Source organism: Halyomorpha halys, unplaced genomic scaffold (genome assembly GCF_000696795.3).
Source record: "Halyomorpha halys isolate HHAL.00 unplaced genomic scaffold, Hhal_1.1 Scaffold2460.1, whole genome shotgun sequence".
In the NCBI taxonomy this organism is placed as follows: domain Eukaryota; kingdom Metazoa; phylum Arthropoda; class Insecta; order Hemiptera; family Pentatomidae; genus Halyomorpha; species Halyomorpha halys.
The window spans coordinates 3,154-30,877 of NW_027106513.1; the positions used below are offsets into that span (position 1 = coordinate 3,154).

The window sequence follows — 27,724 nt, forward strand, 5'->3', positions numbered from 1 at the left end:
TGCCACAAAAAAAATCCCACAAAGTAAAGATAATACATAATTATATTATACAATATATATTTTTTAAATTATATAAAAATAAAACCATGACAATCGGGGCAGGTAACCCCGAAACTGGATCTCAAGTCGACATTCCGCTGTCTCCCACCTCGTCGAATCATGTCCCAACATTCTTTGTGGGACAAATGAATCCTTCACTGCCCGTCGCATTATCAATACAAAGACGTTCTGGTACCAGAACCTTTACTGCTGAAGAAGCACAGGTGAAAAGAAACATTTAAAAAGGAACATTATTTTCTTACTCTATTGTTTCTTATTCTCCTACATTATTGAATCGTTTTCTGCTAATATTAGGAAGTATTAAACTATTACTGAATACCTTCGAGAATAAATATTCCAGAGCGGAATATAAATAGTAACGTGATCTACCGATTTTCTAATTAAAAAGCATGTTAATTTCAGTTTCTAAAATGGTAAATTTGATTTATTTTAGTTTCTAAAATGGTAGTTTCAGTTTCTGCGGTGTTACTATCTCTCGGGGCTGATTGCGACTCGGCTGTAACAGATATTTATGCCTAGGTCAAAGCGAAAGGAATTTTTTGGGTTTTTCGTACAGAACCGAAATGTGGCCTTTGTTAAGAGCGCTCCAGGGACATCTTTGTTTGACCAAAAAATATACAATTTTTGTAGAAAACGTTTAAATTCCTTAAATGCATTTAGAGTGTTAGCCTTCAAGAAATGTTCAGTTATAAGAAAATAACTAAAAAAAGTTCCAAAATTGATTTTATTTTTTTGCTGTAAAGCCACCAGTTGGCGCTTTAGCTAATCTTAAATTCACAATATATTGAAAAGTTGAGAAATATTAATACATATTTTATGATTCATTGCAATATACAAATTAAGTGATTGGATTAATTATATGCTTAACCATATTCCAACCTGAATATTTATAAGTTAATTCATTTCTTTTTCCATACCGTGTATTTCAAGCTTATACAGAGCCCCTACAAATAAACATATTTTCTGTCTTGTAATGATAGTTTCTTCATGCATGTCCGTACAAGTTAATGAAATAAAATAATCAATGCTGAAAAGTAAACTAGTAAGAAGAAGAAACCTCTTCAAGTAAAAATCTATATGTATAATTAAACTAATAAATCCCTGAGATATAAATAATGATTGATTTTCATAGCAGCATTGATAAAGACCTACAATTTTAGTGAAAACTTCGGTACTTAATAAATACTCTCAGCTAATTTTTAAATATTATTATATTTTAATGATTGGAGAAGTTTGTCGGGGGGTGCGTTCAGCAAAGAACAACATAAATAAACATAACCATATTTATTTTATGCCGACGTTATTATATTTTAAAATGAATCAGTTTGATTTTTTACAGGGCTCATTGTAAAAATAGTAAGTTAATATTTAAAAATATATACATTATAAACTATGAATTCATATCATAAACATTCAATTCATTCAAATTTTCCCTATTATTTTGGGAGATTATATTACTACACAGTAACTTCAGGTTTTAGTACCATATATGTGTTTAGATATTATTTTTTTAAAAACTTGGAGGCGCCGGGCATCGATCCCGGTACCTCTCGCATGCTAAGCGAGCGCTCTACCATCTGAGCTACGCCCCCTTCCAATTTTATATGTGAACATTTAATGATTCGTCCTTATAAATCTAAATTATTCACCAGTCTAAAAAAAAATTTAAATTCGTTTTATTAATATATCCATGTACGTTTATTAATCTTACTCTATTGTTATATTAAATTATAGCAAGATTTAGTTATATTTTTAATGTTATTTCGTTATTTGAATAGTCATTTTACTATAAATTGTTATAAGTTCTGAATTTTAAGTTTCAACAAAATAGAAATTTATTAATTGAAAATTGGAATACAAAAACAAATATTTTAGATAAAATTAATATTAAGCTAACTATTAATAAATAATATATCTTTGTAAATTACCATCAACATATATTTGTATTGATTCACTTAGTTTTAAAATTATGTAAATTTATAAATAGAAAAATACACTAAATTTTGAACTAATTGGAAGATGGTAGGAAAAAACATAACTTTTAATTAAATTAATTATTTTAAAACAATACTTAAACATTTTATATTTGTATTACAAGTAAATATACTGTAAATTAATGTTGCTTACATGATTTTTCAATGATTTATACAAAGGCTTATCCCTTCATTTTTTTTATCACAGAAACAGAGATTTTAGTCAAATGTTTGTGAATTTACATTCGAGAAATTAAAATGCAATAAAATTTTAATTTTATAAGTATAATTAGATAATAGAAATTTAATATATATCCTGCAATAAGTGAATTTTAAAAAAAACTAAGCGTTAATTTTTTTAATTTCCAAATCTTTCCACCTGTTAACACCAACAATAGGACTTTATTTTGACTAATACCAGCAAAATTCAAACAACTTAAACGTTTTACCGTTAAATTAAAGGAACCCCGAGAAAGGCAGAAAAACAATATAGCAAGATGGAAGGTATGTTGAAGTCATTGAATAGAGTAAATTCTTTGGATATATGAGGCGTTTAAGATATGTCCGTAAAAACTTAAAATAAGTACTTTTATGATGGTAAGTTTGCTAGTACCAAGTTCGAATACGCTTGGTGTTAGTTGTACCAATTCGAATCCAACATGGACATGTTACTTAGTGGTGAACCCACGGAATAAACTCACCTCCGGACTCAAAATAGCTCCTTGAATGGATAGCTCATATGTAAAATTAAACATAACAGGTAACCTTAAAATACCAAAGGTAGTAAAAGGTAAGACACAACACGAATTACTTTTCTTTTTTCACAGTAATGCACTTACTAATTCACTTTTTATTTCTGTTTTAGAGGGTTTGGAAAAACAAAACAAAAAAAACACGGAATAAACCTCGGCCTTCCCACTCTTGTTAGAATAGATTAGTTACCTGCAGGATAACCCGTCTTTCCTTCTCTAAGTTGGAAGACATAAAGACGTTGAACTAAATTTTAAAAAATTTATAGTATGAAAGATAATTCAGTCACTTTGAACCATGACCCAACTAGCCTGGATAATATTCCAAAACACTTTTTCACTGATTCTATTTTCAGTTTGATGTAGAATAGATTCTCATGTAAATTCCAAAATAAAGCACTTTCTAAAATGTAGCGATGGGCGTATTATTAAAATACACCTGGAGTTAATTCTAACAAAATTGATGACCATTAGATCCCTTTAACCCTCTAATGATTACAGCCCATGGCTGGATAGAAGACATCACAAATCTACATAAAGCAACCTCCTCAACCACAAGCGGCTAAGACATGGAAGGCGTTGAGGTGTTTTTGCCGACCGTAATCCAGAGTGTCGCTAACGAAGCGGGGAATTAGCCCGAGGGCAATATATCTGAGGGTTAGGTCACGAGTTTAAGCTAGCAGCTTCTATAATACGATTATTGTTTGCATGACTTAGGGATAAGAAATATGGGAGCTGGCAATATCTTCTCTCACCTGTTCCTAGTGTCTCTGAGGATTTATGGCTTCTTTGTCAGCCGAAAACACAGGCGTTTGCAGAATCTTTTCGTATCTCTGGTCGCTGGCCAAAATGAAAAAAATAAAATAAAATATAAATTTAATTAAAAAACAATGCATTTTTCTAAATATTTCTCTCACACTTTATTTATTTAAAGCAGCCGATTGAAATTGTGGAAATCTGTTAAGGATTTAATCGGGATCTGTCGAATACATGATAAGGAGAATTGAGAACTTCACACTAAAAGGTCCCTCATCCAACTTATTTTGTAGTATTCTGTAATTGATATATGCTTTTGAAATATATTCATAAAATTTCGGTATAATTAGGCCCTATTTGACCATTATAGAGCTAGTCATTAAAATCCTGTATATTTATAGGAAGGAGTTAAAAAATTAAAAAGTTATTTCTCCCAGGAAACAATAAGAGTTACTGCGTAATTTTTATTTTTTAAATTGATAAGTAATTATTATAAAAAAAAAATTTCTTAAAATTAATCGAAAACTATTCTTTAATATTCAGTAAATATAATGTGTAAATAATCTTTACTTACAAATATTAGAAAAAAAATTAAATCTGCACCACTACATGAAGGGTCAGGTGTGCAGTACATTATAAGGAAGTACTATTATTAATAAACCAACGGATATGCAAGGAGTTGATTTGGTCAGAATCAAGCTCGAACGCAAGATTTGTACGTAATTAAGGGTACCCAATTAATGAGGCTGGGTGAACCCTATATGGCTTCTGAACCCACTAGGCTGACTCACGGCTTCAGTGAAACAGAAACTAATTATCTCCCACATCCGGATTCGAACCCGGATTATTTGAGTTAGTAGCAATTTGTAAATGTTATTAAATTAAAATTTCTCTTTTAATATTTTTTTTAGATCCTATAATTGTTTTCCTAATATATAAGTAATAGTAATGACCTAGATTTTAACATTCGCGCGCTAGTGACTCAACCTATTTTAATTTTTCGGTTTTTTAACATATGGGACCCCTTCATTTGTTATCGGACGTGCAGAAACTAAAAATTCTATCGACTATAGGATCGCGCAATCGCACCACTTATTTTAACTTTTATTATTTATGTTGGGTTGTATTTGTATTGTTTCGGAGGTGCAGAAAATGAAAATGCGATCGATTTTAAAATAGCCCTTTTTTCATATTTCTAATATAGTAGTGTCCATTTATGTGGTGCAAAAATTGGAACTACCATTTATTTTAAGCGCTCGCGTATCAATATTATTTTTGATTAATTTCTATCGATTTCAAGATTTTTCAATTCAATTTAAACCGTAGTTGTAAGAAGCGTACCTTCAACCTAAGGCCAGGCGCTCCTTCTCTTTTGATTGGTTCGTTGGATTGTAGTGGACTGTGAATATAAATTACTTGCAATGAAAAATGTATTGTTATGAAAATAAAACATTATTAACATAAAGATCTATTGCATAATTACAGGTAAGGTATAGGAGGGTGGGTGGCCGAAACAAGACATTTATTGTTAGAGACAGTTATCAATTTTAATCATAGGTCTAGAAAAACTGAAGATAGGTCTCTTAATGGTGATAATGGATGTTGTGGACTATATGGAATGATGTGACCTCCATTCTTCCTTTTTCTTTACCGCATTCCTATATTCCTCTCTCCTTTGTCACTGGGAGGCACTCTTAGGATGTATCTGCATACTCATGTATTTTTACACTAGATAAGAGTGAAGAATAAAAAATTCTTTTAGAAAAAGATGGCTCTCTCATCCAATTAGTTTCTTCTTCTCCTCAATGAGGGCGCTAGAGGAGGTAAGTTTTAATTTTGGTCAAATGCGGCGCTAGTAGTGGAGCTACATAATCTGGTCCTAGAATTTCGATTATCAGGTTACCCGAAACAGTAGTTTTCAATTCCTACACCCTTAAAAACATATTAAAAAACCTGAATTCTTAACAAAATAAAAAATAAATCTATACACGAGTGCGCTCGCTATATAAAAATCAATAGCGTTTTTATTTTCTGCTCCTCCAAAAAAATACTCGTAAAAATGGTATGTTATATATTAATGATCTGAAAAGATAAAATAAAACGATAACTGAGCGCGGAATCTGAAAATTGCTAAAAAGTGGTAATTTATTTTTTTTAACAGTTTAGAAAATCGAAATTAATAAAAGCTAATCAAAACTGATAACTTTCAAATACAAAAATCTCGATGAAGATTTTACTTTTAAATCATGAAAATATAAATTAATTTGTACTTGAAACTGTTTTTAAATATATATTGATAGTTATTTTGGGTCTCTGCTACAAATCCATTTATAATGAATGTATTCTATTTATGTTTTAAGTTTCTTTTACCAAGAAGTAAAAAGTAATCAAACAAAAGTTTATTTCATTTTCAATTTTTTTTTTCTTACTTTCATGAAAATTGCTTTTTTTTAGTATATTGTTTTTAAATGTTAGAAAATTTTTTTAAAAAATGTTAATGATTACTTAAAAAACATAAATATGAAAAAAAATCGTATAATTATATTTTTCATTAAAATGTTTCATACTCCTCAATCAATAAAAAAATATATATGATTTATTGTGAGAAACTTCAAAATTGTTTGGAGGCGCCGGGCATCGATCCCGGTACCTCTCGCATGCTAAGCGAGCGCTCTACCATCTGAGCTACGCCCCCTGTTGTAAATTTTAGAAAGTTTAAATATGAAATCTAGTGTGTAGAATCCCAAATTGCGTTATAAGTACATTCACTAAGTCAGTATACTGATTTTAGAAATTGAAAGTTCATATTTCATATGATATTTCTGCTGGTATAAATAATTTGTTAGCCCCAAATAGAAAAAAAGTAATTATTATACAACTTATTAGAAGTTATATTTCTATACATACACTTCAATATACATTAATTCATTTATGAAATTTATGATTATATCTCGCAGTGACTTCATGGAAATATAAACATAGCCAACTTCACCTTGAAGTATGTGAACTAATACATTTATTATAAACAGAAAAAACATTTAAGTCTGCAATATTAATCCATAAAAGAAATTTTGAAAACATATTCAATTTTGACTTTCCCATCTCTATTAGTTATGGAAAGTATTGCAATGAGATAAAATTTATATAATAGTTTTCGACAGATCTTCGAGTTTCAGAGTTAACTAACTCCATAAAAATGCATTTTCGATCATTAGTCTGTTTGTCTGTATCTTTGCTTCACACTTATCATTTAAACAGGTGGGCGAAAGGATGTCCTTTTTTATGTTTGTATGCATCGAAATTTGTAATAGCTGAAAATAATGGCCATACCAAATAAAAAACAAAAAAAAAATGTATGTCTTATAAATTCCTTTTTTTTCAAATAGTTTTTCAAATAATTCAAAAGTTATACAATTCTTGGAACATTCCAAATGCTCATTTGAAAGATAATTAAATTGCTTACAAAGCGAAATTTAAAAAATATCCTAATTGGACCAGAATATTAGGGAATGTATAGTATTTTTTTTAATTTGACTGACACTCTACGAAGTAAGGAGAGTATAACGCTTACGAATTAAGTAATAAATCACTAAATGGCCGTATTCAGTTATCTATATTTTCTTAGATTATTTTAAGGTAATCTATAAAGTTCACTATGATTTATTACTACACTTTTTTTCATTATAATAATTTCTAATGCAGTCATTTTGAACAAATTTCAAGGAGTAATTTTTAATGAAGAATAGTTTTCAAGCAGACCTAAAAGATTTTGGTATTATTGCAGTTTATTGAAGAAATGTACAGATATCTAAATTTCAGTATAATATTGTATTCTTAGCAAATTAGTTCATAACTGACTTTCCTGACTCAAAGGAATTTTAATGGAAGAATTTTATACGTGAAAAATTCTTATGTTGGGTTGAATCCCAATCATGAGCATTTGTTTATCGCATTCTACACGTCTGATTAGAAGCACTTGAAATCCATAATTATTTTTCATAACCATCTTTGGTATTAAAATTAAAAAGTTATTAAACCTATTCACCTTTACTATGTAGTAATATAGTAATATTCAATAAATGTCTATTTTTTTTTTTTTAAATCTTGGGAAGGAACCTACCCATTGGTGGTACTTCAAACATTAATTTAAATTAGAAGGTCCCGTGGTCATCTTCTTTTCAGACGCCTCAGAGGATTATCAGGGATTGTTAAGGATGAAAGATTAAGAATTAGTGGGTTAGGATGGTTAAGGAGTATGGAATGAAAAGACGCATATCTTTTTTGGGTCGAATCTGCAACGAATGGTAAAATGTCTATTTAAGTACAAGATTAGCAATCTTGTTAACCAGGCAATGTTTTGTACCATTAAAAATGAGAACAATCAAGATCAAAAAAATGAAAGTTGAAATGGTCAAGGGCATCGAGCCTATACATTCCTGTGCAGACCGAGAGGTTGTGCGGGCCAACCTACCCGTAGCGCCATCACCACTTTCCCCTCTTATGTCACATTTGGATCTGATCCAAATTTCACTTAATACCTCTTCTTCCTTTTGGATATTCACTATTTTTTTGTTGTTTTTTTTTTGTAGGGTTACCTTATTCATTGTTAAATTGTAATACCATAAGTATTGAAATAGGGCATAAATATAAATTGTATAATTAAATTTAAATATCTGGGAGAGATGGTATGCAATAACGGTTTGGAGAAAGAGAGTATAAAGAGGAAAATCATGAAGTTGGAAAGGCTAAGCTTCGCAACTGGCAATATTTACAATAAGAAGAACCTATTGCCTAACCCAAAAATAAGACATTACAACACGGTCATAAAACCAGTAATTTTATACGGAATGGAGACAACATGTCTCCCTAGTCTGGAAAATTACTGAAAATAGAGAGAAGAATCCTGAGAAAAATCTATGAGCCCAAGTAAACATAAAAAGGTTTAATTACTTAAATTACTGGTTAAGACCCAACCAGGAAATCTACAGGGAGATAAATAACCTGGAAACTGAAATAAGAATCAAAGGACTGATATTCTAGGGGCACATGATGAGATTGGACCAAAGCAAACTAAAAAAGAAAGTCTTTGACAGAATCCGTGAAATAAGAGCGTAGACAGGATATGTGAAGCAAATGAGAGAGGAGACGAAGAAATTGAAAATAACTGACAAGGACTGTCTGGATAGAGAACAGTAAGGAAAAAAATGGAAATAAATAAATATTCTTACGGCAATTAAAGAAACACGGAAGGGTACTACGTGGTTGGAAGAGCAAAGGCACGCAGATATGATGAGAAGATATTGGGAGAGAAGAAGAGAAAATTTGAGAAGGAAAAAGTAATGACGTTCGCGTGGTCTTCAAAGGCCGTTTCGTGGAAGAAAAAAAATAAAAACAAATAAATTGTACAATATAAGTAATTAGCCAATGCCCTTTAGGCCTTGGATGGAAAGTCGAAAAAAGTAAGTTATCTCAATAAACCAACTATGTTCATACACAAATTTTAAACCCAATGAACACTGAAAAAATACTTGTACCTCTGCAAATAATGATTTGATTTCAATTGCCTTTTTTAAAAGGAACTTCATGCCCTTTTAACAAACCATTTTTATGTTATGAAAAAGATGGTCAGGGTTGCGATTAAAAATGAAAAAAATTGTTAACTATTTTTGTTTTCCTTTTCACAGCACTCCCTGCCATCTTCATCTTAATCTGAAATAATACGATCAATCATTTATGTATATAATTATATTCCATGCAATTTATAGTTGCTTAGTAATGTTCAAATAAAGATTTTATTTCTTAATACCTTTTCTTTCTTGCGGTTTCTCGGGAATTAAATCTATATATAACAACTTAAGAATTCTTAATTCGTTATAGTTAGTTTTAATTATCATTATTTTTACTTTGTATACTACTGATTTCTCTATATATATATCGATTAACGGTATTCATAAAAATTGTGTATTTCAGATAATTTATGCATAGTATATATACATTTCTTAGCCTAATACTTAATTGACATACTATAATAAAGCTATGTGCATAAAATGTATATGGTATCTATATAAATAGTACATGTGTGATTTATTAAGAAATTAATTTATCACGGACCAAAACCGGTAAAAAAATCCTGTCAAAAATAAAATTTCAAACTATCTACTCAGAAGGGGGCGTAGCTCAGATGGTAGAGCGCTCGCTTAGCATGCGAGAGGTACCGGGATCGATGCCCGGCGCCTCCAGTTTTTTGGAGGCGCTTCTATTCATGAATTGATTTTTTTTTTAATAATGTATTCTTGTTAAAACAAGCTTTATCTTTCTCTTTTATTTATTATTTGTCTGGTATTGCTTAAATTCATTCAAATCTATGAAATAGCTCCTGAACTATCAAATAATTCTACAACGATTTACTACTTCAACTTACGTATCAGATTTTATTTATTTTTATCTACTTTCTTTTTTTTTAATGTTATTTTATTTCAGTATGAATGTGATCAGTTATTACTATTACCTATTGCCTTAAACAGTATGCCAGATTGTAATATCTATCAATAAATAAAGTTTTCGTATAAAAACAAATTTACCTATCGAGTTTGTTTGCCCTATCAATGTTTAATATAAAGGAATTCTAAGATTTGTCTTCATTGTTTTTTAACCATACTTTACTAAAATATTTTTTACAAACTCAAAAAATTTAAGAAAATTCTATTAATTAATATAACTTACACAGCTTTCTTAATCAGATTGGCTGCTAAAACAATGTCTGGACGTATCTTCATTAATATTGGTCTGGTAACGATTATTTTGTCAATTTTTTAGTTAATCCTACTTAAAAATGTAATTACCTAATAAGATAACGTCTAGAATGTGCAGAGAGATGTAAGGATTTCGAATTATTCTAAAAATTAATAAACCAAAAGTGTTGAAGTTTCCGTGAAAAATTCTGTTGCCAACTTGGTTTACAGTATCCTTATACTGGTTCAATATAATTTTTTTTGAGAATTTATTTATCCTCCAAACGGCCATTGGAAAATATCATTTTTTTTTTTTTTTTATAAAACCCATTTGTCGATTTCGTCGAAAAAGGTAAGTAAAACATTACTACTATGCCATATCTCTGCTAATACTAATCGGATTTCGTATTATTTTTATTCGTATAATTTTTTTGAAAAATGAAATAAAACATTGTTGGTATGTGATAAATTACTTTCCCACATTCCTTTCACTTATATTAATCATTTATTTGATTATAACTGTTTTTCTATTTTATATTTAAAAAGATTCTTATATTTAAAGAATTATGAACTTTACTGGAAAAACTCCATGTTCTTAGACATATTTTTATATACAATCCTTAAATTCTAATATGTCGATATTTTAAATGATAATATTTTTTACCAATTAGTTAAAGTAAAACATAATATAATAATTTATCCTGATAATATACCAATACAATAATAATTAATAATAAAACATTAGGTGATAATATAATTGTGTTCGAGAAAAAAAATTTAAGCTTCAAACATAATTTTTAAACATTTAACTAAGCTTAATAATACTGTCCTTAATCTATGATAATTGTAGAATAGCTCAATATTATTGAAGCTGAGTCGAAGAATCAATAAGATGAAAGAAAGAAAATCACTTTCTCTCAAATTAATCGAAAACGAAGTAAGAAATAATGTTTAATTTGGGATTTTGAAATAAATACTCTAGCAAAAGTTTTGGAGGCGCCGGGCATCGATCCCGGTACCTCTCGCATGCTAAGCGAGCGCTCTACCATCTGAGCTACGCCCCCTGTTGTAAATTTTAGAAAGTTTAAATATGAATTAACGTTTGTAGAATCCCAAATTGCGTTATAAATGCATTCACTAAGTCATTATACTGATTATAGAAATCGAAAGTTCATATAAAAAAAATAAAAAACATATGTACAACTAAAATGATTTTTTTCCTCTTTTTAAATTTCCCAGTTAAAAATGTATAATAACATTAATATAATTTTATTACCAACCAAATATTAGAAAGTAAAGAACCAAATGATATTAAATAATATTAAAATAAAGGAATTAAATATAATTACAATGCAAAAAAAATAAAAGTTTAAGGTAGAATAAACAAAACAAAAAAAAAAAATAACGAATAGTAAACAAATGGATCGAGTAATGTAACTTTTCTGTAACCTCAGATTACAGCCATTTACAAGAGGAAAGTTAAGAGTGTGGCTTACAAAAGATTGTAATAACAACATAAATACAAAATCGAAAATATAAAATTGTTATTTTAAGTTTCCTATGGAAGATATTTTCATACATTCATAAATACATCATACTACCCTCCTTAAAAACTCTTCCATCAATTGTACCAAATTAAAATAAGCTAGCTGCTTCGTAGAGTGATTATTCCTTAAGTTTTTGAAACTCTGGTGACTCTAAGGTACAAAAAAAATTATAATACTTCATGTTTTCATAATCATCAAAATTCAGTATGGATAATTTAACTAACGAAATAATATTTGACAAATATTTTATATTTAATATAAAATTCACAAAAGAAAAAAAAATGGATTGCATATAACAAAATTCACCTTGTAAAAAAAATATTTATAATTATTTGTATTTATATAAATTATATTTATTAATTCATAACAATAAATACATAAAAACTTCTGGAGGCGCCGGGCATCGATCCCGGTACCTCTCGCATGCTAAGCGAGCGCTCTACCATCTGAGCTACGCCCCCTTCTGGAAGATGTGTTAGAGAGTTTAAATTTTAAGCTATTTATCTGTAGGTTTTAATAACTAAAAGGATGGTTTACCCCTCTCTAAAAATGTTCTGATAAAATTTAACAAATCAATTTGTACAAATCAATTTCAACTTCTCTATTAAAAAAGATAATTTATGGTAAAAATCGAGAAATTTATTCCCGAAAATGCTCTTTCGAAGAGCTGTTAAAGGATAGTCACAAGAAAACATTTTAACAAAGGCTCTTGCGCAATAAAACTGGAAAAATATCTCGGTTTATTCAAAAGTAAGAGATGTTTTCGTATACCTGACAATTTTAAATATCCAGTTACATCCTTTTTAGAGGGAGCTCTTTAATTTTTTAATCAATTTTAAAAAATAATAAACATTTAGAATAAAATCAATATTGCTATTCATATCAGAATACGTAAAAGCATTTGTGAAAACCTAAATTGAATATTATATTGCCACAAATAAAAAGAGCAAGTTACAGCCGAAAATTCAAAATCTATTATTCCAATCGATATATGCAATAAGAAACTAGCTAATATTTTTTTTTATTAAGCTATATTGTTATTCTTTGTTCTTTTCGCAACAAAAATATACCAAGGTCCTATTAGTATCTTATAGTAATAACTATCCAAGAACCTAATTTATGTAGGGTTTATACTGCAAAATAAACATTCTTGGTTGGATCCTAGACTGGGTCCAATCAATGATATTGAACTAACATATTAATGTAAACGTGTAAGGGCTGTTAAAATCAAACTTGCGATTACATTTAAAACTGTATTAGGGGATTTAAATTTATAATGTTTGTATTTTAATAGTTATTTTAGTGTTGCATGACTGGTTTCTTGGACTGCATGATTAGTTTCTTATATATCGGGGTATATATTCATGAAGCATCTATCACTAAACCACCATGTTTATAACAGTAGGTTATAATCGAAGTTTTCGTTCTTGAATCTATTATAAAGAAAAAAAGGCAGAAATAATATTAATTGTTAATTTCTGATATAGATTAAAGGTCGATGTACGATATGTCACAATCTCACAAGAGATGATAAAATTTAAAAAAATGCAATCCTTCCCGCCGGACCCACCCCGCTAAGACCCCCGGGGAGCGACTTTTAAAATATTTAAATAGCTTAAAACGGGAAGAGGAGACTTTAAGATTTAAAAATGTCTGTACACAAGTACACACTATTAAAATATTCAGTATCAATTTTTTTAACAATTATATATTAAGTGCGAAAATGAAAACAAATTAATTTGGAATTGTTAATTAATACACTTCACTATGACCTAATCCACCCTAGTCAATGTTCTCAGCTTGTCTGAAGTATGAAGATTGCAAACTTGGACAGAGATTGATTGGGTTCTCGTGATGTTTCCTAATGGGGTCAGGTTCGCTGAAAGTTTGATTATATCGTATATATTGTATAGTATGCATGAATCATATATATATATATATACAATATATACAATGTATAGTGTTAAAGTAACCACAAAATTACCAAGTCTTTTAAACAAAAATAGAATGACTGGAATATAAACTACATTTATTTAGTGTACTATTGAAAACATGTCATATAATGAAAACCAAAACTTGGAAAATGAAATAACAAATACAAAGTAAAATAAAAGCTATATAAATTAATAAATATTGAAGATGATAAATAAAATACTGAGTGGTAACGATTCCGATGGATCAGAGACCAAAAGAGGAAGCTATGAAGAAATAATGTGCTACTTCGATTGGTCTGATGATTGGAGGAAATTTCTTGCTTCCAAAGTATTGTAGGTTCTTGCTGCGATGTTATAGATGCCACTGTATGGCGACTCGTTTACTTCACTTCGCTATCACAACAAGCAATACGCAGTATCATGATGAATCAAAGCTTGATTACTACCTCAGGACTTCGTCTGTACCGGTCACAGCTGCATGCTGAATTTCAGCTACATTAGCAGAATTCAGTCTGACTTTTCAGTTGCATGATTCAATGACTTATGACTTAATTTTAGCCCTCGATCCACCTCTCATTAGTTAGAGGAGAGCAATAAAAAGGAGAAAAGAGTGCTTGTGTGAATAATAAATTTCAAAAATTAATTTTCAAACATCATCCTTTACTCCTAGTAAAAATTAATAAAATCCCAAGAAAATTCAGAGAACTACAAATGACTAACTAGAAAGTTTAATAGAAAAAATTGGATTATAGAACACCGATTTGCAATAAAAGCTGAAGATTCAAAGAAATCTGTTTCAAGCATAATATAACCAAGGGGAGGTTAGATGATGAGCAGTATTTATTGTCATTAATATCATCTGCTAAGACACCTTCAGGCTAGCAATTATAATGACATACAATTATTTAACAGCACTGTAGGAAGAGTAGGAATAATTAAAAAGTGTGCATCTCTGACAAACGTTCTGATTTTCTACTGTTAGAATAAATTTTTTCTCCTCATATGAAATTCATAAGCCCACATATAAACAACAAAGACCCGAACCTCTAAGTCTGGGATTTTCATTATTTTTTGTTGATGAATTATACTAACTACATACATAAAAATAAATTCTGACGTGAGTAATTTTTTTTTTTAGTGTCGATTTTAACATTTAATTATGTTTACTATTTTTTATTTTATTTTTTTTTTTTTTGCGAAACAGCTTACATTGGTTAGCTTCATACAAAACTACAAAATTAAGAAATAAATAAATAAAATCTGGATGTTAAGTAAGTGCTATAATTTATTGTATGTGAAAAAAGACTAAGCTAAATTATAGTTTACATTTTGACAATTTTTCTATAAACATTTATTAAATAATATTCAGTACACTATTTGGATAAAATTTGTATTTTATAATTGTAGAACTGACAAAATTTTCATCCATAGCTCTTGAATAAAAGATTTATTAAACAATCTGACGCACATTATCTTACCAAAATTATGTATAATTATCAAAAGACATTGATTTTGAAAAATATATATTGTATTTTCTATAATAGTAGTAATAGAAGTGGGTATGACACACTTCATTCAAATAACAACTTGCAGAGAAATAATTAGGATAAAGTTATTGCTGTAGATAACAGCCTCCAAATATGAAATAAGTCATCATGCCTACTTAAAAATATTAAAAATGACCCTGTACCAAAGTAAAAACTAAAAATGATTATATACTAGTAAAATAACACAAGTTTTCAATAATTATAGTAATGAATCAAATATTATATATTCAAATATTAAGCCAAAAGCAATGAATTTATCATATATTTCAGCAAGTTACCATACTGCATATTATTTGATAAAATAAATGATTTATGGAAAAATAGGTAAAATTTAAGCAGTAAATTAGCTTACTTTTATTATATAGTGAATTAAAGGACCTACTTAACAATTAGTTTTAATTTTCAATCTTAAAATTACATCAATTTTATATATATATATATAGACTAATATTCTTTTGTTGTTTTAAATTATTTTTTTGAGGACGTTATATTACATATTAGTATACAGGATAACCTTTAAAATTAGCTCATTAGCTCTCTAACATATCTACTTACATTTTTGGGATCCTACAAATAGGGAAATTCGAATATTTCATTAATTTTGAAAAATCTATAATAAATAAATTACTCATTCAACACAATTTACTTCAGTAAGTATGTTAATAACTTTTGTACATTGAGGCTGATGTAACGAGTAAAATATCCTATACGACTATTAGTTTATTTATTAAGAACGTATTAAGTTGATAAAAGAAGTATTCTAATCATCTATTTTTATTTAATAATTTCCAGTTCACTATGGAATAATTTAGGGGTGGCCCTAGAAGAGAACTATTAACTATGGAAACTTAAATTACCTTTCACGTGATGTGAAAGCAGATGCAGTCGCTTGCACTATAGCAATCACGGGGCAATATCATCTGTCAGCAGCCCCGATGAGTGGAATTCCACTCACTAATGATCTCTTACCCCTTACCATACTCGGTAACATGTCACTTTTAACACATCACTATTCCTGGGAACCCATTTGTTAACTGATCAGATTTAACTGAAATTTTTAGTTTCTTAGCTTTTTAAATGTAATTATGATTAGAAGAGTTAGAAAATCAGGAAGTATGAGCCAGTTAGAATCTAAATGTGCATTAACTTATAGTTTCTATACTATTAACTTTTGTTTTACATTTGATTCAAAAGAACTCTTACTAATATATAACTAAAATAAAAATGTTCCAGTTCATTATGGAAATCCTTTATGAGTTCTCTGGATCAATTGCACAGCAAATATTTGCAAACGTAATGCTTTTTAATGTTATATGTTACGGAGAAATTACAACAAAACAAATGAGAAAAATCCTCATTCATACACCAGACCTGAATATGTCTTTGCCACCTTACCTTTTTGGTAAGTTCAAAACTTTTCGAATTTTGTGTAAATTTAAATTCCGTTTCTTCTAACTTTGTATCCAGCTGTTCCCTGGCGATTTATTTTATTTGCGATAGGTCAAGTTGAAGACCTTAGGTAAATTTCAATATAGGGATAATAATAATGTCGTCTTATGTCCAGTTGAAACAAAAACGCCATATCTTACTGATAATTTTGGTCTGATAACCATGCGGTCGATTTTCCAGTGTAGACCGAATGTCCTTAATTTAAGTGTAAAACCATCGATGCATGATATTATCGATGACTATCCGGTATTTAACGCCATTCACTTCTTGAAATGAGCTCTTAGCAACTATGTATGACAGGCTACACTGGAAAGAGCTCAGTTGGTTAGCAAATGAGGGATCAATGCCATACCACGGTTTGTTACAAGTTAGATATTATTTTTTTATTTCTTTTTTTAACATAAATACCATATCCTTGTTTTAAATTACTGACTACTTCATTTTTTAAACATATAAATTATTTCATTCTTTTTTAAAGTTTTATTGTTTAGTGTTGTAATTAAAATTGCATACAGACATTGATAGACGGGTATTTTTGCAATGTCCATGTATTTTCGGCTGTCTGAGTAGATAATTTTTATAAACAAACACATTTAACAAAAAAAATATAATAAGGTTGTCTTCAAATAAACATGAATTAATTTATCATTCAAAATGACTAGACTCGATTTATAAAACCAATATATTTTCTTCATTTGCAAAATAATTAGAACTTCAGAACTCAGAAAAAGTGCCGACCCACCTAAAAGACCTAACCGGAAAATAAAATTGGCAGAGAAATCGATAACGAAGCATGAAATATGTTATTTGTTTTATTAATGAGAGATCTGGTAATAAAGAGTTAAAATAAGTCCGAAGTAACCTGGCTCTAGATGAAGAGTCCCTTAATGACTCCCATGCATTTCATCCCCTCGGTGAAGTAATGATGGCGGGAATTGTTTCTCTTAGTCAGGACCTTTCCTTTTATTCCCTTTTTTTTTTTACTTTCCCGGCTTCTTCGCCTCTGCCTTGTTTGCCAATAAAGCATTTCATTTTCTTATTATTTATGAAGCTTCGCTGAGTTCTGCTTAATACGCTGGTTCCGTCTGCTGTTTTCCATTTCAGCGAGGAATACGTAGCAATAATCAGAGAAGCATTCCGTATAATAATTTCGAAAAAGGAGGGTATCCGTTTGATGTTGAAACAACATTAAAGGCCCATTCAGCCGGGAATTTCAAGACGGTGATGTAGATCGAGTTTCTATCGTTAAAGGAAACGATAGTATAGAAGCTTTTTTATTATAAACTTACTGACAAATGGGTTTTCAATAAATTACAAATAACTTATATAATGTAATCTATGTAAAAATATAAATTATATAAAATATTTGATAATCTAAGAAAATATATAAGTATATAAGAGATGTCTGCATTATATTAACATTTTTAATATTTCAATCAGTACTAAGTATTGAAATATTAATCGAGCCTAACTTTCGATATGCAATTTTTAATAGATCTTTCTGTTTTAGAACCTCTTGAGTCCAAAAAAAATGTTTGGTCATAGGTCTGTCTGTGCCACGGTTTACTTCAGGGCCGATTTTGTAGCTTATTTTTTGTTTTGTACGATTACGTGAAAAAATACAGATGATTTACAAAATTGTGTAAAATAAGGGAGCCCAGTCTTTTGGAATATTAATTTTAATTGATTAATGGGTTTAAGAAGACGTTATTATTGTCCCTGTTTCAAAACGTAACGTTGTTACTATCATTATAATTAAGGGGATAGCCCGTTACCGAGCTTGGGTCGCCTCCAATATCTTCCGCCAGGCCGTGCTGTCTTCAGCTGCAACTCTCCAGTTTTGGGTTCCCAGAAGGACCCGGGCATCAACGTCCAATCATCTCATGTTCGTCCTTCCTATTCTTCTCTTTCCATGTAGTTACTTGGATAGGACCTTCTTTAGGACGTCATTACCGCGCATCCTCGTTAATTGACCGGTCCATCGGAGTCTACCCAACCTTATGAACTTGACATCATTGTCTTCATACAACGCCAATAGCTCCGCGTTCTTTCTTCTTCTCCGCACATTCCCCTCTCTAACAGGTCCAAATATAACCTGGTTACTATTCAATGCATATAAACGAACCGAACCTATTTTAATATTGAGGATATTATTATAGAAGAGTTAATATGTTTTTTATTAATAATTTAAAATAATGAATCTATGTAATCTATCAAGACATTTTAAAAAAATAGTGTACGTCATTTTTATAAAACTTGATTATTGCATTAGGAATTTCGAAAAAAAATGATGTGTTCCACAATGTGTTTCAAATTGTGGATTATTAATCCAAAGGATTTATTATATTTGTTTTTTCTAGTGAAATGTTTCTGTGTAGTATTTCAGTATTTGTATTCACTGCACCTCCCTCATCTCTCCAGTTTGTAGAATTTATATTTCATATTCTCTGGGTCATAACAGTTCCTTGTAGTCTATCATTTCAGAGTACTTTTAATTTTCAAACCTTCTCCGTTATGTCTTACTCTATAATTTTGAGTAGAATTCGTTTTTTTGCTTTAGGGATTTTTATAGTTAATCAGGGGTGAAGAATTCGGATCGGGTACTTTATTGATTTTATTTTAATATTTCTATGAAAAGCCGGATAACTTTTACTTCTTTTTAAAACAACGGCCACTTTCAAACTATTTCCTCTTCATTCCAGTCACATTATTAAAATTCTATGTTTTTATATATATTACTAATGGAAGTATTTTTATAACTTATAAGTATTTAAATTTTTCTTTTCTCTTTTTCCCAGATGCTATTTTATACTAGTTCATATGTTCTTAGGGTTTTTAAATCCCTTTTTCAATCTTCAAGAAAGCTTTATGAGTATTGTCAATACCTAACCTCTCAGTCATGATTCGCTTTTTAAATTCAGTTCATAATGGAAATTCAAAAAATAGCAATACCCTCAAAAGCCACTGTTTTGACTCGGCAAAACGCTAAACAAAATTCCTAAAAATGTAGATATTACAGGAGTAAATATATATAGTGAATTATTCTTCTCAATAATTTGTCTCAAGTTAATGTTTTTTTTTTAGGCTAAGCAACTTTCAAATTTTTATTATACAATTGGGGATAGAGTACATAACTCAATTGCAAAAGATGTTCATATTTCCATTTGAAATTCTGAAGCCACATCTATTGATGAAAAAAGTGTTAGAGACCTTTATCACGTTTGTTCGAAATCGTTACCGCACTGTATTCAACTATCTACCGAGCAATTTAAAGATTCGTTTTTGTAACAGGAAAGAGAACTCTGAAATCCTTTGAAAGTTGTGAGGAAGTTTAACAGAGAAGCATGTTGTGCGGTATGTAAATAACTTTGGCCTTCCAATCAAGACAGCCTCGAAGAAAGTTAGAAAAGTTTTCCCTAGATTATATCATGAACACAACATTCAATTTCGGAAAATAAAATTCGGAATAAATTTAGAAAAAGTATTCAAAAAGAGATAAACCCCACAAAAGATTTTTTTATCCCTCTTATAAGTTATAAAGAGGCTTAGAGCGTGGTATTAGTGCAATTGTGAACTGTCGGTCGGGATTGGAGAGTGTTTCAGAAGATTGTGAATAATTTTATTTTGGGGCGTCTGTTGGAGGAGAATCCAGGATAAAACTCTTACATTTCCTTTTATTTGAATTAAAATGTGTTATTTCTTATTATGAGACTAATTAAATGTGTCTAAATCTAACTTTTCCTTTTCCTTAATTTATATATAAATTCGATATTAATTCGAAAACATTCTGACGGAAGGTTTTGAAATTAACGTGTTGATAACCAAATTATTAGTGCACAAACAGACCCAATTGCAATTAGTCCACTTAATTATTCAGAAAAGTTGTTTTTGGAATAAAACGTGATAAGAACTCATAACATATATTTCATTTAAAAAAAAATATTGATATTCATTAGTCATGTCATGTTTGTAAAATTTCAGTTTCTTTTCACCTACAGGTGATACAACTTTAGGAATATATAGAAAGTGGATACCATTAACTACTTCAGTGGACTTACTTAGAAAGCTTCATTTGAATTATTGCTTAATCCTAAAATCGAAAAAATAATCCTAAAAGTTGTCTATTGACGAAATCATACTCGTTATATTCATTTTGTTAAAGACCTTTTGAGATATCAGTGACTTGTATGATTTACACTAATTCCACCACAAATGTCAGTAAAAAACTAAATTCACATTTCATTTCAATTTAATATGCACATTCAATAAATATATGTATTTATAGAAAAGAGTATTGTAAATTATAGCCATGTTCAACAATTCAATATCGCTATATAGTATATAGTACCCATTGTCTCTAACAGGTAACGTTCTTGCCAAATCCATTTAAAAAAACATTTATGATCTAAAATTCATATTTTTGAGTAATTCAGATTCAACATTGTCAAAAACAAAAATGAGATAAAAAAAATATTTAGTTGAAAATTAATGAGTTAAGCACTTGGTATAGTATTCTAAATACAGTCTCCTGGGTCTGCAATATTCGGCTGGGTTAAGCATTTCCAAATAGTTTTAGACTTATATTACACCATACGGGTTCGAAATAATGGCTCTTAGGTACAGAGTCGACATTCGTTGACTATACCTTCCCCACCTTCCAGCCATCAAACAGAACGGTAAGAAGGTAAAACCTAGCATTAATTAAAGGCAGCCGGGAATGCTATCTCCCTCTCATTAGGGTTGAGCTAATTATTAGCAACCTTTGTCCTATAATTGACTCTTGTTGGCGAACCCCTGCCCAAGTTTTCTCCAGCACTTTTCCCACCCATCCTAGTAATTCGGTTCGAGTTGTGAACAAGTTAGCCCAAGCAATTTACCGCTATTATATAAATTCTTGAGCTTTCAACCGTGTCACCCTGCCTGGCCCCCTCCCCTCTCCCCCCTGGTACACGGGAAAAATGGATACTTTCACCCCCGCCAAAAGCGATTCCACGCCATAAATTTTACACCCTGACAGCTTTCTGAACGCTCGGTGAATTTTAATTCCTCACCCTCATCGTCAAGACTTTTACTATCGCTACCTAATCGACTGTAGTCAAATGAAATCAAGTATCCGTCTCAAGTTATTTAATGTTCTAGAAAGAAATCATCTGAATCAAGGCGACCAATAAAAATGTTTGTTTTTCTCCAGAGGTTTAATATTTCCTGCCATTTATTCCTTAGCTATCGAAAAATCCTTAAGTAATTTACGATAAAAGCCATAATAAAATTTATTTCATAATAGTAGCATTAGTTGGAAATTAAACTCACATCTTGAGAAGGCCTCTCTTAGAACAAATTTCTAATTTTATTGTACAACAATTTAAACGAATAGACTAATTCTACTGCTGAACGAAATAGACTGTTATCTTCTTATCGCCATGTTTTACTTATTTTATTCAAGTGGATAAATAAAAAGCAAGTGTATTTCGAATTGAATGCTTCTTAGTATTCTCGTATTAGAAGCACTGACGGTTCCTAGTATCCGGACCTAGCCAGGGCTGTTACCTGGTTGGTTGATTTTCCTGGCAGACCTCCGGAATAAATCTTCACATCACCACTCTGGATAGGATAGGTTGGTAACATGTAGAATTATTTTTACTGCCCTAAGAAGGAAAACATAACGATGGTGTCGAATTTACATAATCCGATATTTCCAGCTCTTTTTTGATTTTGTATAAAGTTGAGGTCAGAGGTCTCATTTTCTGATGCCCCCCCCCCTTTCCGCGTACCTCCCGGTAGATTTTGATCTCCGTGAGGCCCAAAACATTCTGCTTTCTATGAGCACTTTTTGACCTGCCTCGTAACTGATGATTTACATCTCATACTTTTTATCATGTAATGATTATGTATTTATGTATATATTTGTTTTTATTTTTATAAAGTTTACATGTTAGACATGAATTATTAGTTTTAAGAGGTATATTATCGTTGACTATGGGGCTTTCTTAATCTGGAGCCTGGTTAGTGTTATCTTCTTTCATTCTCTATTTCTCTATGTAATTGCACTTTTCTAGTTCGGATACCAAATTTAGGTGGGTAGTTTGCCGGATTTACGTAATCCGATATTTTCGGCTCTTTTTTGACTTTGTATAAAGCCGGAGTCAGGGGTCACATTTTTGTATGCACCACCTTACCGCGAATACACCGAAAGACGCCGGGACTGCAAAGCCGCCTGATATTATCTAACCTGGCATACAAGATAGAACCTGGACTGACCCAGTGGATGACAAGCTGAAATAGAGAGATATTTCCTAGATAGAGAAACCAAAAATTCATGGTGTTAACCTATTATTAACCTGGACGAGGGAAGCACCAATCACACGTAGAAGTAACCGCGGCAGCGAGACTTCGATCCACTATCACAGATAAGCTACGACAATAAATTCATACGAGACACCCTAACATCCGTTATTATCATTAAATAATAATCATTTTACTAACCACACTAACCCAGGCTGCCCTTAGGGAATTATAACTTCATTTAAGAAAATATATTTGTTCATTAACAAGCAGCATAAAATTGCTCTTAATTCAGCTCCCACGTTCCACACTGATTTAAATAAAATTTCATATATTCATGGTGTCTGGGTTAATGCACGAACAGGTCCTGGTATAAACAGATGGTAACATTCTCTTCCCCTCTAAATATATATCCTGCCTAATGTATTTTATAATTTTTTTTTTGGATGCTTTATTTAGCTAAAATCTTACTAGAAGTTTTATCTTAACTGAATTAATAAAAATATACACTATTTGTTTTTCTCACATGGAGGAAAGTAGACAATTATTAAAGATCGTTTCATGATCACAAATTGTCTCTAGTTTTTCTTTCAATGGACATATTTTTCAAAGGTCTTTATTGGTCGTGAACAAAAAAAAAAATCATCATTAATTCATTTGTTTCTCAACAATTAAAAAAAATGCTTTTTTTTTTTTTAAAGATGATACAACAAAAAAGAAACGGTAATTGGTTGTTGATCTTGTCAACTGTGAATATATTTTGTTACGATTCTATAAGTAATTTTTATTCTTTGCCTGGGATGCTAAATATCACAAAAAGGTGCAACTATTAATACGTTCTTTCCCCAGTGCTTACCGGTCCAGTTTTTGATAAATAAAAATTATCGATATGCATATCATCGCAGTGATACCTCATAAGTCCGAAAACAACTTTCTGACATTTTTAAAAATTAACTCATCCATCTAAGATATATCGATAGAATTTTCGAAGACAGGAAAACTCAAAACTTATAATAGTGTGTTGATTTATAAAGTGAATTCGGTTCTGGAAAGGTTCTGGTATATGGCTGATTTGCCAACCAACGTATTAAATATGGAAAACACAAACTACAGAAAAAGTAAAAAAAGCAGTGTATTATAATATTTTTTTCCTTAAGTGACGTAATATATTAAATGCGAAGATCGCTTAATACTCCTCCGGAGGACCATAATCCCCGGAGAACAGACAGAAGTAAACAAATTCATCGCCGCTGGTATGGCCTAATGGTGGATGATGTAGCCGGCGTTAAATACAGTTTAAAACGGGACTAAAAGCTGCGGAGTGATAGATGTTCTATCGAAAGAAGGTACAGATTGAGCATAACTTATCGTCCCGGCCCATCACTCCCTTATCTCTCCCTTCCATCCCTCACTGTTCCTTTGGGAGAGTGAGCCAATTGTAAACATTCCGAGAATTAAATATACCTACCCTCCCCTTGTCTGTTCCTTCTCGGAAAGACGGTTGTAAAAAGCAATTCACTTTCTGCTTTAAATCAGAGTTAAGCATTTCATGGAATTTAATGCCTTAAATAAATCTTTAGTGCCGGCCTTTGGCATTTGACATACTCGGGAGATTACGTTATGAGTGCTCCTTCCAGCCCCAAAAAACTATTCAATAAAAAAAAAATTAAAAATGTATGTTACTTTATATTCAAAATTCAATTTAAACTGTCTCCATTTTCAGTTCCTTTACTAATGGAAAAAAATTACTTAATATTTTAAATTTTCCAACAAGGATAGAGGGCCGGCGTTCACGAAGTGTGTCGGCATCTCCAATATAAAGACCAGTTCTACATGTATATCATCAACATAAAACCTTCAAAAACTCCTGTAGTAATCAATGAACATTACCAATAATAAACCATTATGAGTATATTACCCTTATAACAACTATCGTTGTATAATCATATTTATCAAGATAAGTGGGAGTGGGTAGCTCATTGGTAAGGCACTGTGCTACAACTCGGGTTCAAATCAGACTATGGCAGATATTTATTTTGTTTCACTGTAGCCGTGATCATCTCCATGGATTCGGGAGCCATCCAGGGTCCACCCAGCATAAAATGGATATCCTTAATTGGGTAAATATTTGTCGGTCGATCATGATTCTGACAAAATCACCTTCTTGTACAGCCGTTTGTCTAGTAATAGTACATTCTTACAAAGTATTGCACCCCAAACCCGTCATTGGTTGTAGCAGTACAGATTTCATTTTTTTAGCAAAAGATAAAATTAAAATGTTCACCAAGATGAAAAAGTATTAAAACGCAATTTAACTCTTTATAATATTTAACTATTTAAAGCGAATATAACTTGACTCTATTTTTTTAATATTATACTGGCTGTTAACCTCGGCTTCGCTCGCTTACGATTCGTTTTTTCCAGTTCTTTTTACCTTAATAATTCAGGTCATGATAACGATAGTGGATACAATACCTTGAATAATACATTTTTATAGAATAAAGTTTTCTGATTATAGTGATCAATTTGTCAATGAATGAGCTCATTCTGTTCTTTTCTATGTATAGATTGAGGTAAAATGGGTTTTCATCTTCCTTGATATTGGTCTAATTGAGATGATTTTTATTTTGTTTTAAAAAGATGTTTACAAACTTTGAAATGAGTGGCTCTAATTTTCTAGTTCAGTAGTTTTCAAATTATTCGTTAAACAATTTTTTTTTCGAACTATAAGGAGAGCAACGATTAAAATTTCAGTTCTCAGGTATAGAGGTTTTAAGATCCAGTGATCATTTAATGAATGTGATCGGTCAGCTCTTTTATGTAGATTATCTCAATTAACTATCCCAATTTTTAGTCATTTTTATTATTTTATTAAGCTAATGAACCATCATATTTAAATTTCCTATTTAAGCTGGAATTCAAATTACCTTGAGTGTTAATGTGTGAAAACATATAATTTAACTAACCCTATTACAATATTATTGATAAATTAAATCATCTTTATCCTCTCTTTACAATGACTTTCTCAAAGAGCCATTTTTTTCTCGAAAAAATACTTAGAATAATGATGACTTATAATTATTATATTGTAGGAAGATATTCCGAGAAGCGGTCAATAAAGGTATCGAAATAGTGAATGAAAACTATTTATTGCTAACCACAGTTTCGCCCAACTTTGCAGGGCTTCGTCAGTGCAGTCAAATTAAAATAGAGATCCTCAACTTCCAAATTATTATAGTAATTTATCTATATAATTATTATAGTAAATTATCTGTGGAATATAATCAGAAGAATCCTAAAACACAAAGCCTTAAGCATCGAAACAATGTAAAAACAGATTTTATACTAAAATATATTCTTCAATTGGTGTGCTTTCTCTGGTTGATTAGGTACTGATGTATTAAGGAGACATTTTTTTTCTTTTCTATTTTATATTCTTCAATTATTTCCTTATTGTGTTGCCACTTTTTGGAGTTTTTAATATTTTTATTAATAATTGTTTACTATTTAAATAATTTTCTAATAAAATACATATCAGCCTCAACTACATTAAACCAGAAAAATAACTTAGTTTAATAAATTTACAAAGGTCTGCATTACAAAATATCCAGGAGATCAGCAAACATTGTAAAAGATTTCTTATGACAAAGAATTGTTAACATCGCAAAACAGCTTGATGTTACTGTAGAAATTAAGAGCGCGCAATCATAACAGAATTGGATCCAACCTTTTCTCAAAGCACCAACAATATTTTATTTATTTTGTTAGCAATTTTTGACGATTTTAAAGTCAACAAAAATATCTGGAATTAGTACAATGATTTTCTACTGATATATAATTTCCAACTTACAGAGAAAATTATCAACTGATGAAAGTGTTGGCATTGTTCTTATTCTAATGTCACGTTTTGTACCATTCACTACTGATACAGTTTAATATACTTATTAGATTATATTTTATATTATATATCTATAACTGTCGAAAAATTCTTATGTAAGGATACAGTATAAAAAATATGGAAATATTAGATTATTGACAATTAATTGCACGTTTAGGATTTCAAACTCAACTAAAAAAAAAAAAAAAAGAAGAAAATACAACCATTCTGAATAAATTTAACCAATGTATATTAGTTAAGGTTAAATGCATATAATTTCGAATTATACTCACAATATCATGCTATGAAAAACTTATATGAGGTTACGATTTAGTTTAACATAAATAAAAATTTTGGAGGCGCCGGGCATCGATCCCGGTACCTCTCGCATGCTAAGCGAGCGCTCTACCATCTGAGCTACGCCCCCCACAGAATTTAGAGGAGCATAAATAAAACCACTTTCAAAACCACCTGGACAACCTGGGATTGGTAATTCAAGTAGAGGAAGAGAAAGGTACCCGGCATGCTTCTTCCTGATAAAAAATAAAATATGAAAACCAGAACTATGGTGATGGTCTATATATCTAGTGTGTCTGTAGTGTATATGATTGATATATTTTTTAAAAAATGTTTACAAAAGCTAGATACTTTGTTATTTACTGTATGCATAATTCAGACAATCATAAGATCCATACATCATACCAATACGGAAAACTTGGTATGGAAAGCAACCCTTATCAGTTGCTAATTATTTATATTTCTTACATCTAAAAATGAACCTTATCATACATTTTATGTATATATATGTATGATGTAGTA

At 30.3% G+C, this 27,724-nt stretch overlaps 6 non-coding genes across 6 annotated transcripts; 1 reads left to right on the forward strand and 5 right to left on the reverse strand.

Moving 5' to 3' along the window:
* Positions 1 to 1,579: 1,579 nt before the first annotated feature.
* On the reverse strand, positions 1,580 to 1,652 carry TRNAA-AGC (transfer RNA alanine (anticodon AGC)). Its single transcript has one exon. It is a non-coding gene; the product is annotated as a tRNA-Ala (tRNA).
* Positions 1,653 to 6,160: 4,508 nt separating this feature from the next.
* Positions 6,161 to 6,233, reverse strand: TRNAA-AGC (transfer RNA alanine (anticodon AGC)). The gene has a single exon. It is a non-coding gene; the product is annotated as a tRNA-Ala (tRNA).
* Positions 6,234 to 9,704: 3,471 nt separating this feature from the next.
* On the forward strand, positions 9,705 to 9,777 carry TRNAA-AGC (transfer RNA alanine (anticodon AGC)). Its single transcript has one exon. It is a non-coding gene; the product is annotated as a tRNA-Ala (tRNA).
* Positions 9,778 to 11,260: 1,483 nt separating this feature from the next.
* On the reverse strand, positions 11,261 to 11,333 carry TRNAA-AGC (transfer RNA alanine (anticodon AGC)). Its single transcript has one exon. It is a non-coding gene; the product is annotated as a tRNA-Ala (tRNA).
* Positions 11,334 to 12,204: 871 nt separating this feature from the next.
* On the reverse strand, positions 12,205 to 12,277 carry TRNAA-AGC (transfer RNA alanine (anticodon AGC)). The gene has a single exon. It is a non-coding gene; the product is annotated as a tRNA-Ala (tRNA).
* A 14,982-nt stretch (positions 12,278 to 27,259) lies between these two features.
* On the reverse strand, positions 27,260 to 27,332 carry TRNAA-AGC (transfer RNA alanine (anticodon AGC)). The gene has a single exon. It is a non-coding gene; the product is annotated as a tRNA-Ala (tRNA).
* Between the last annotated feature and the right edge of the window lie 392 nt (positions 27,333 to 27,724).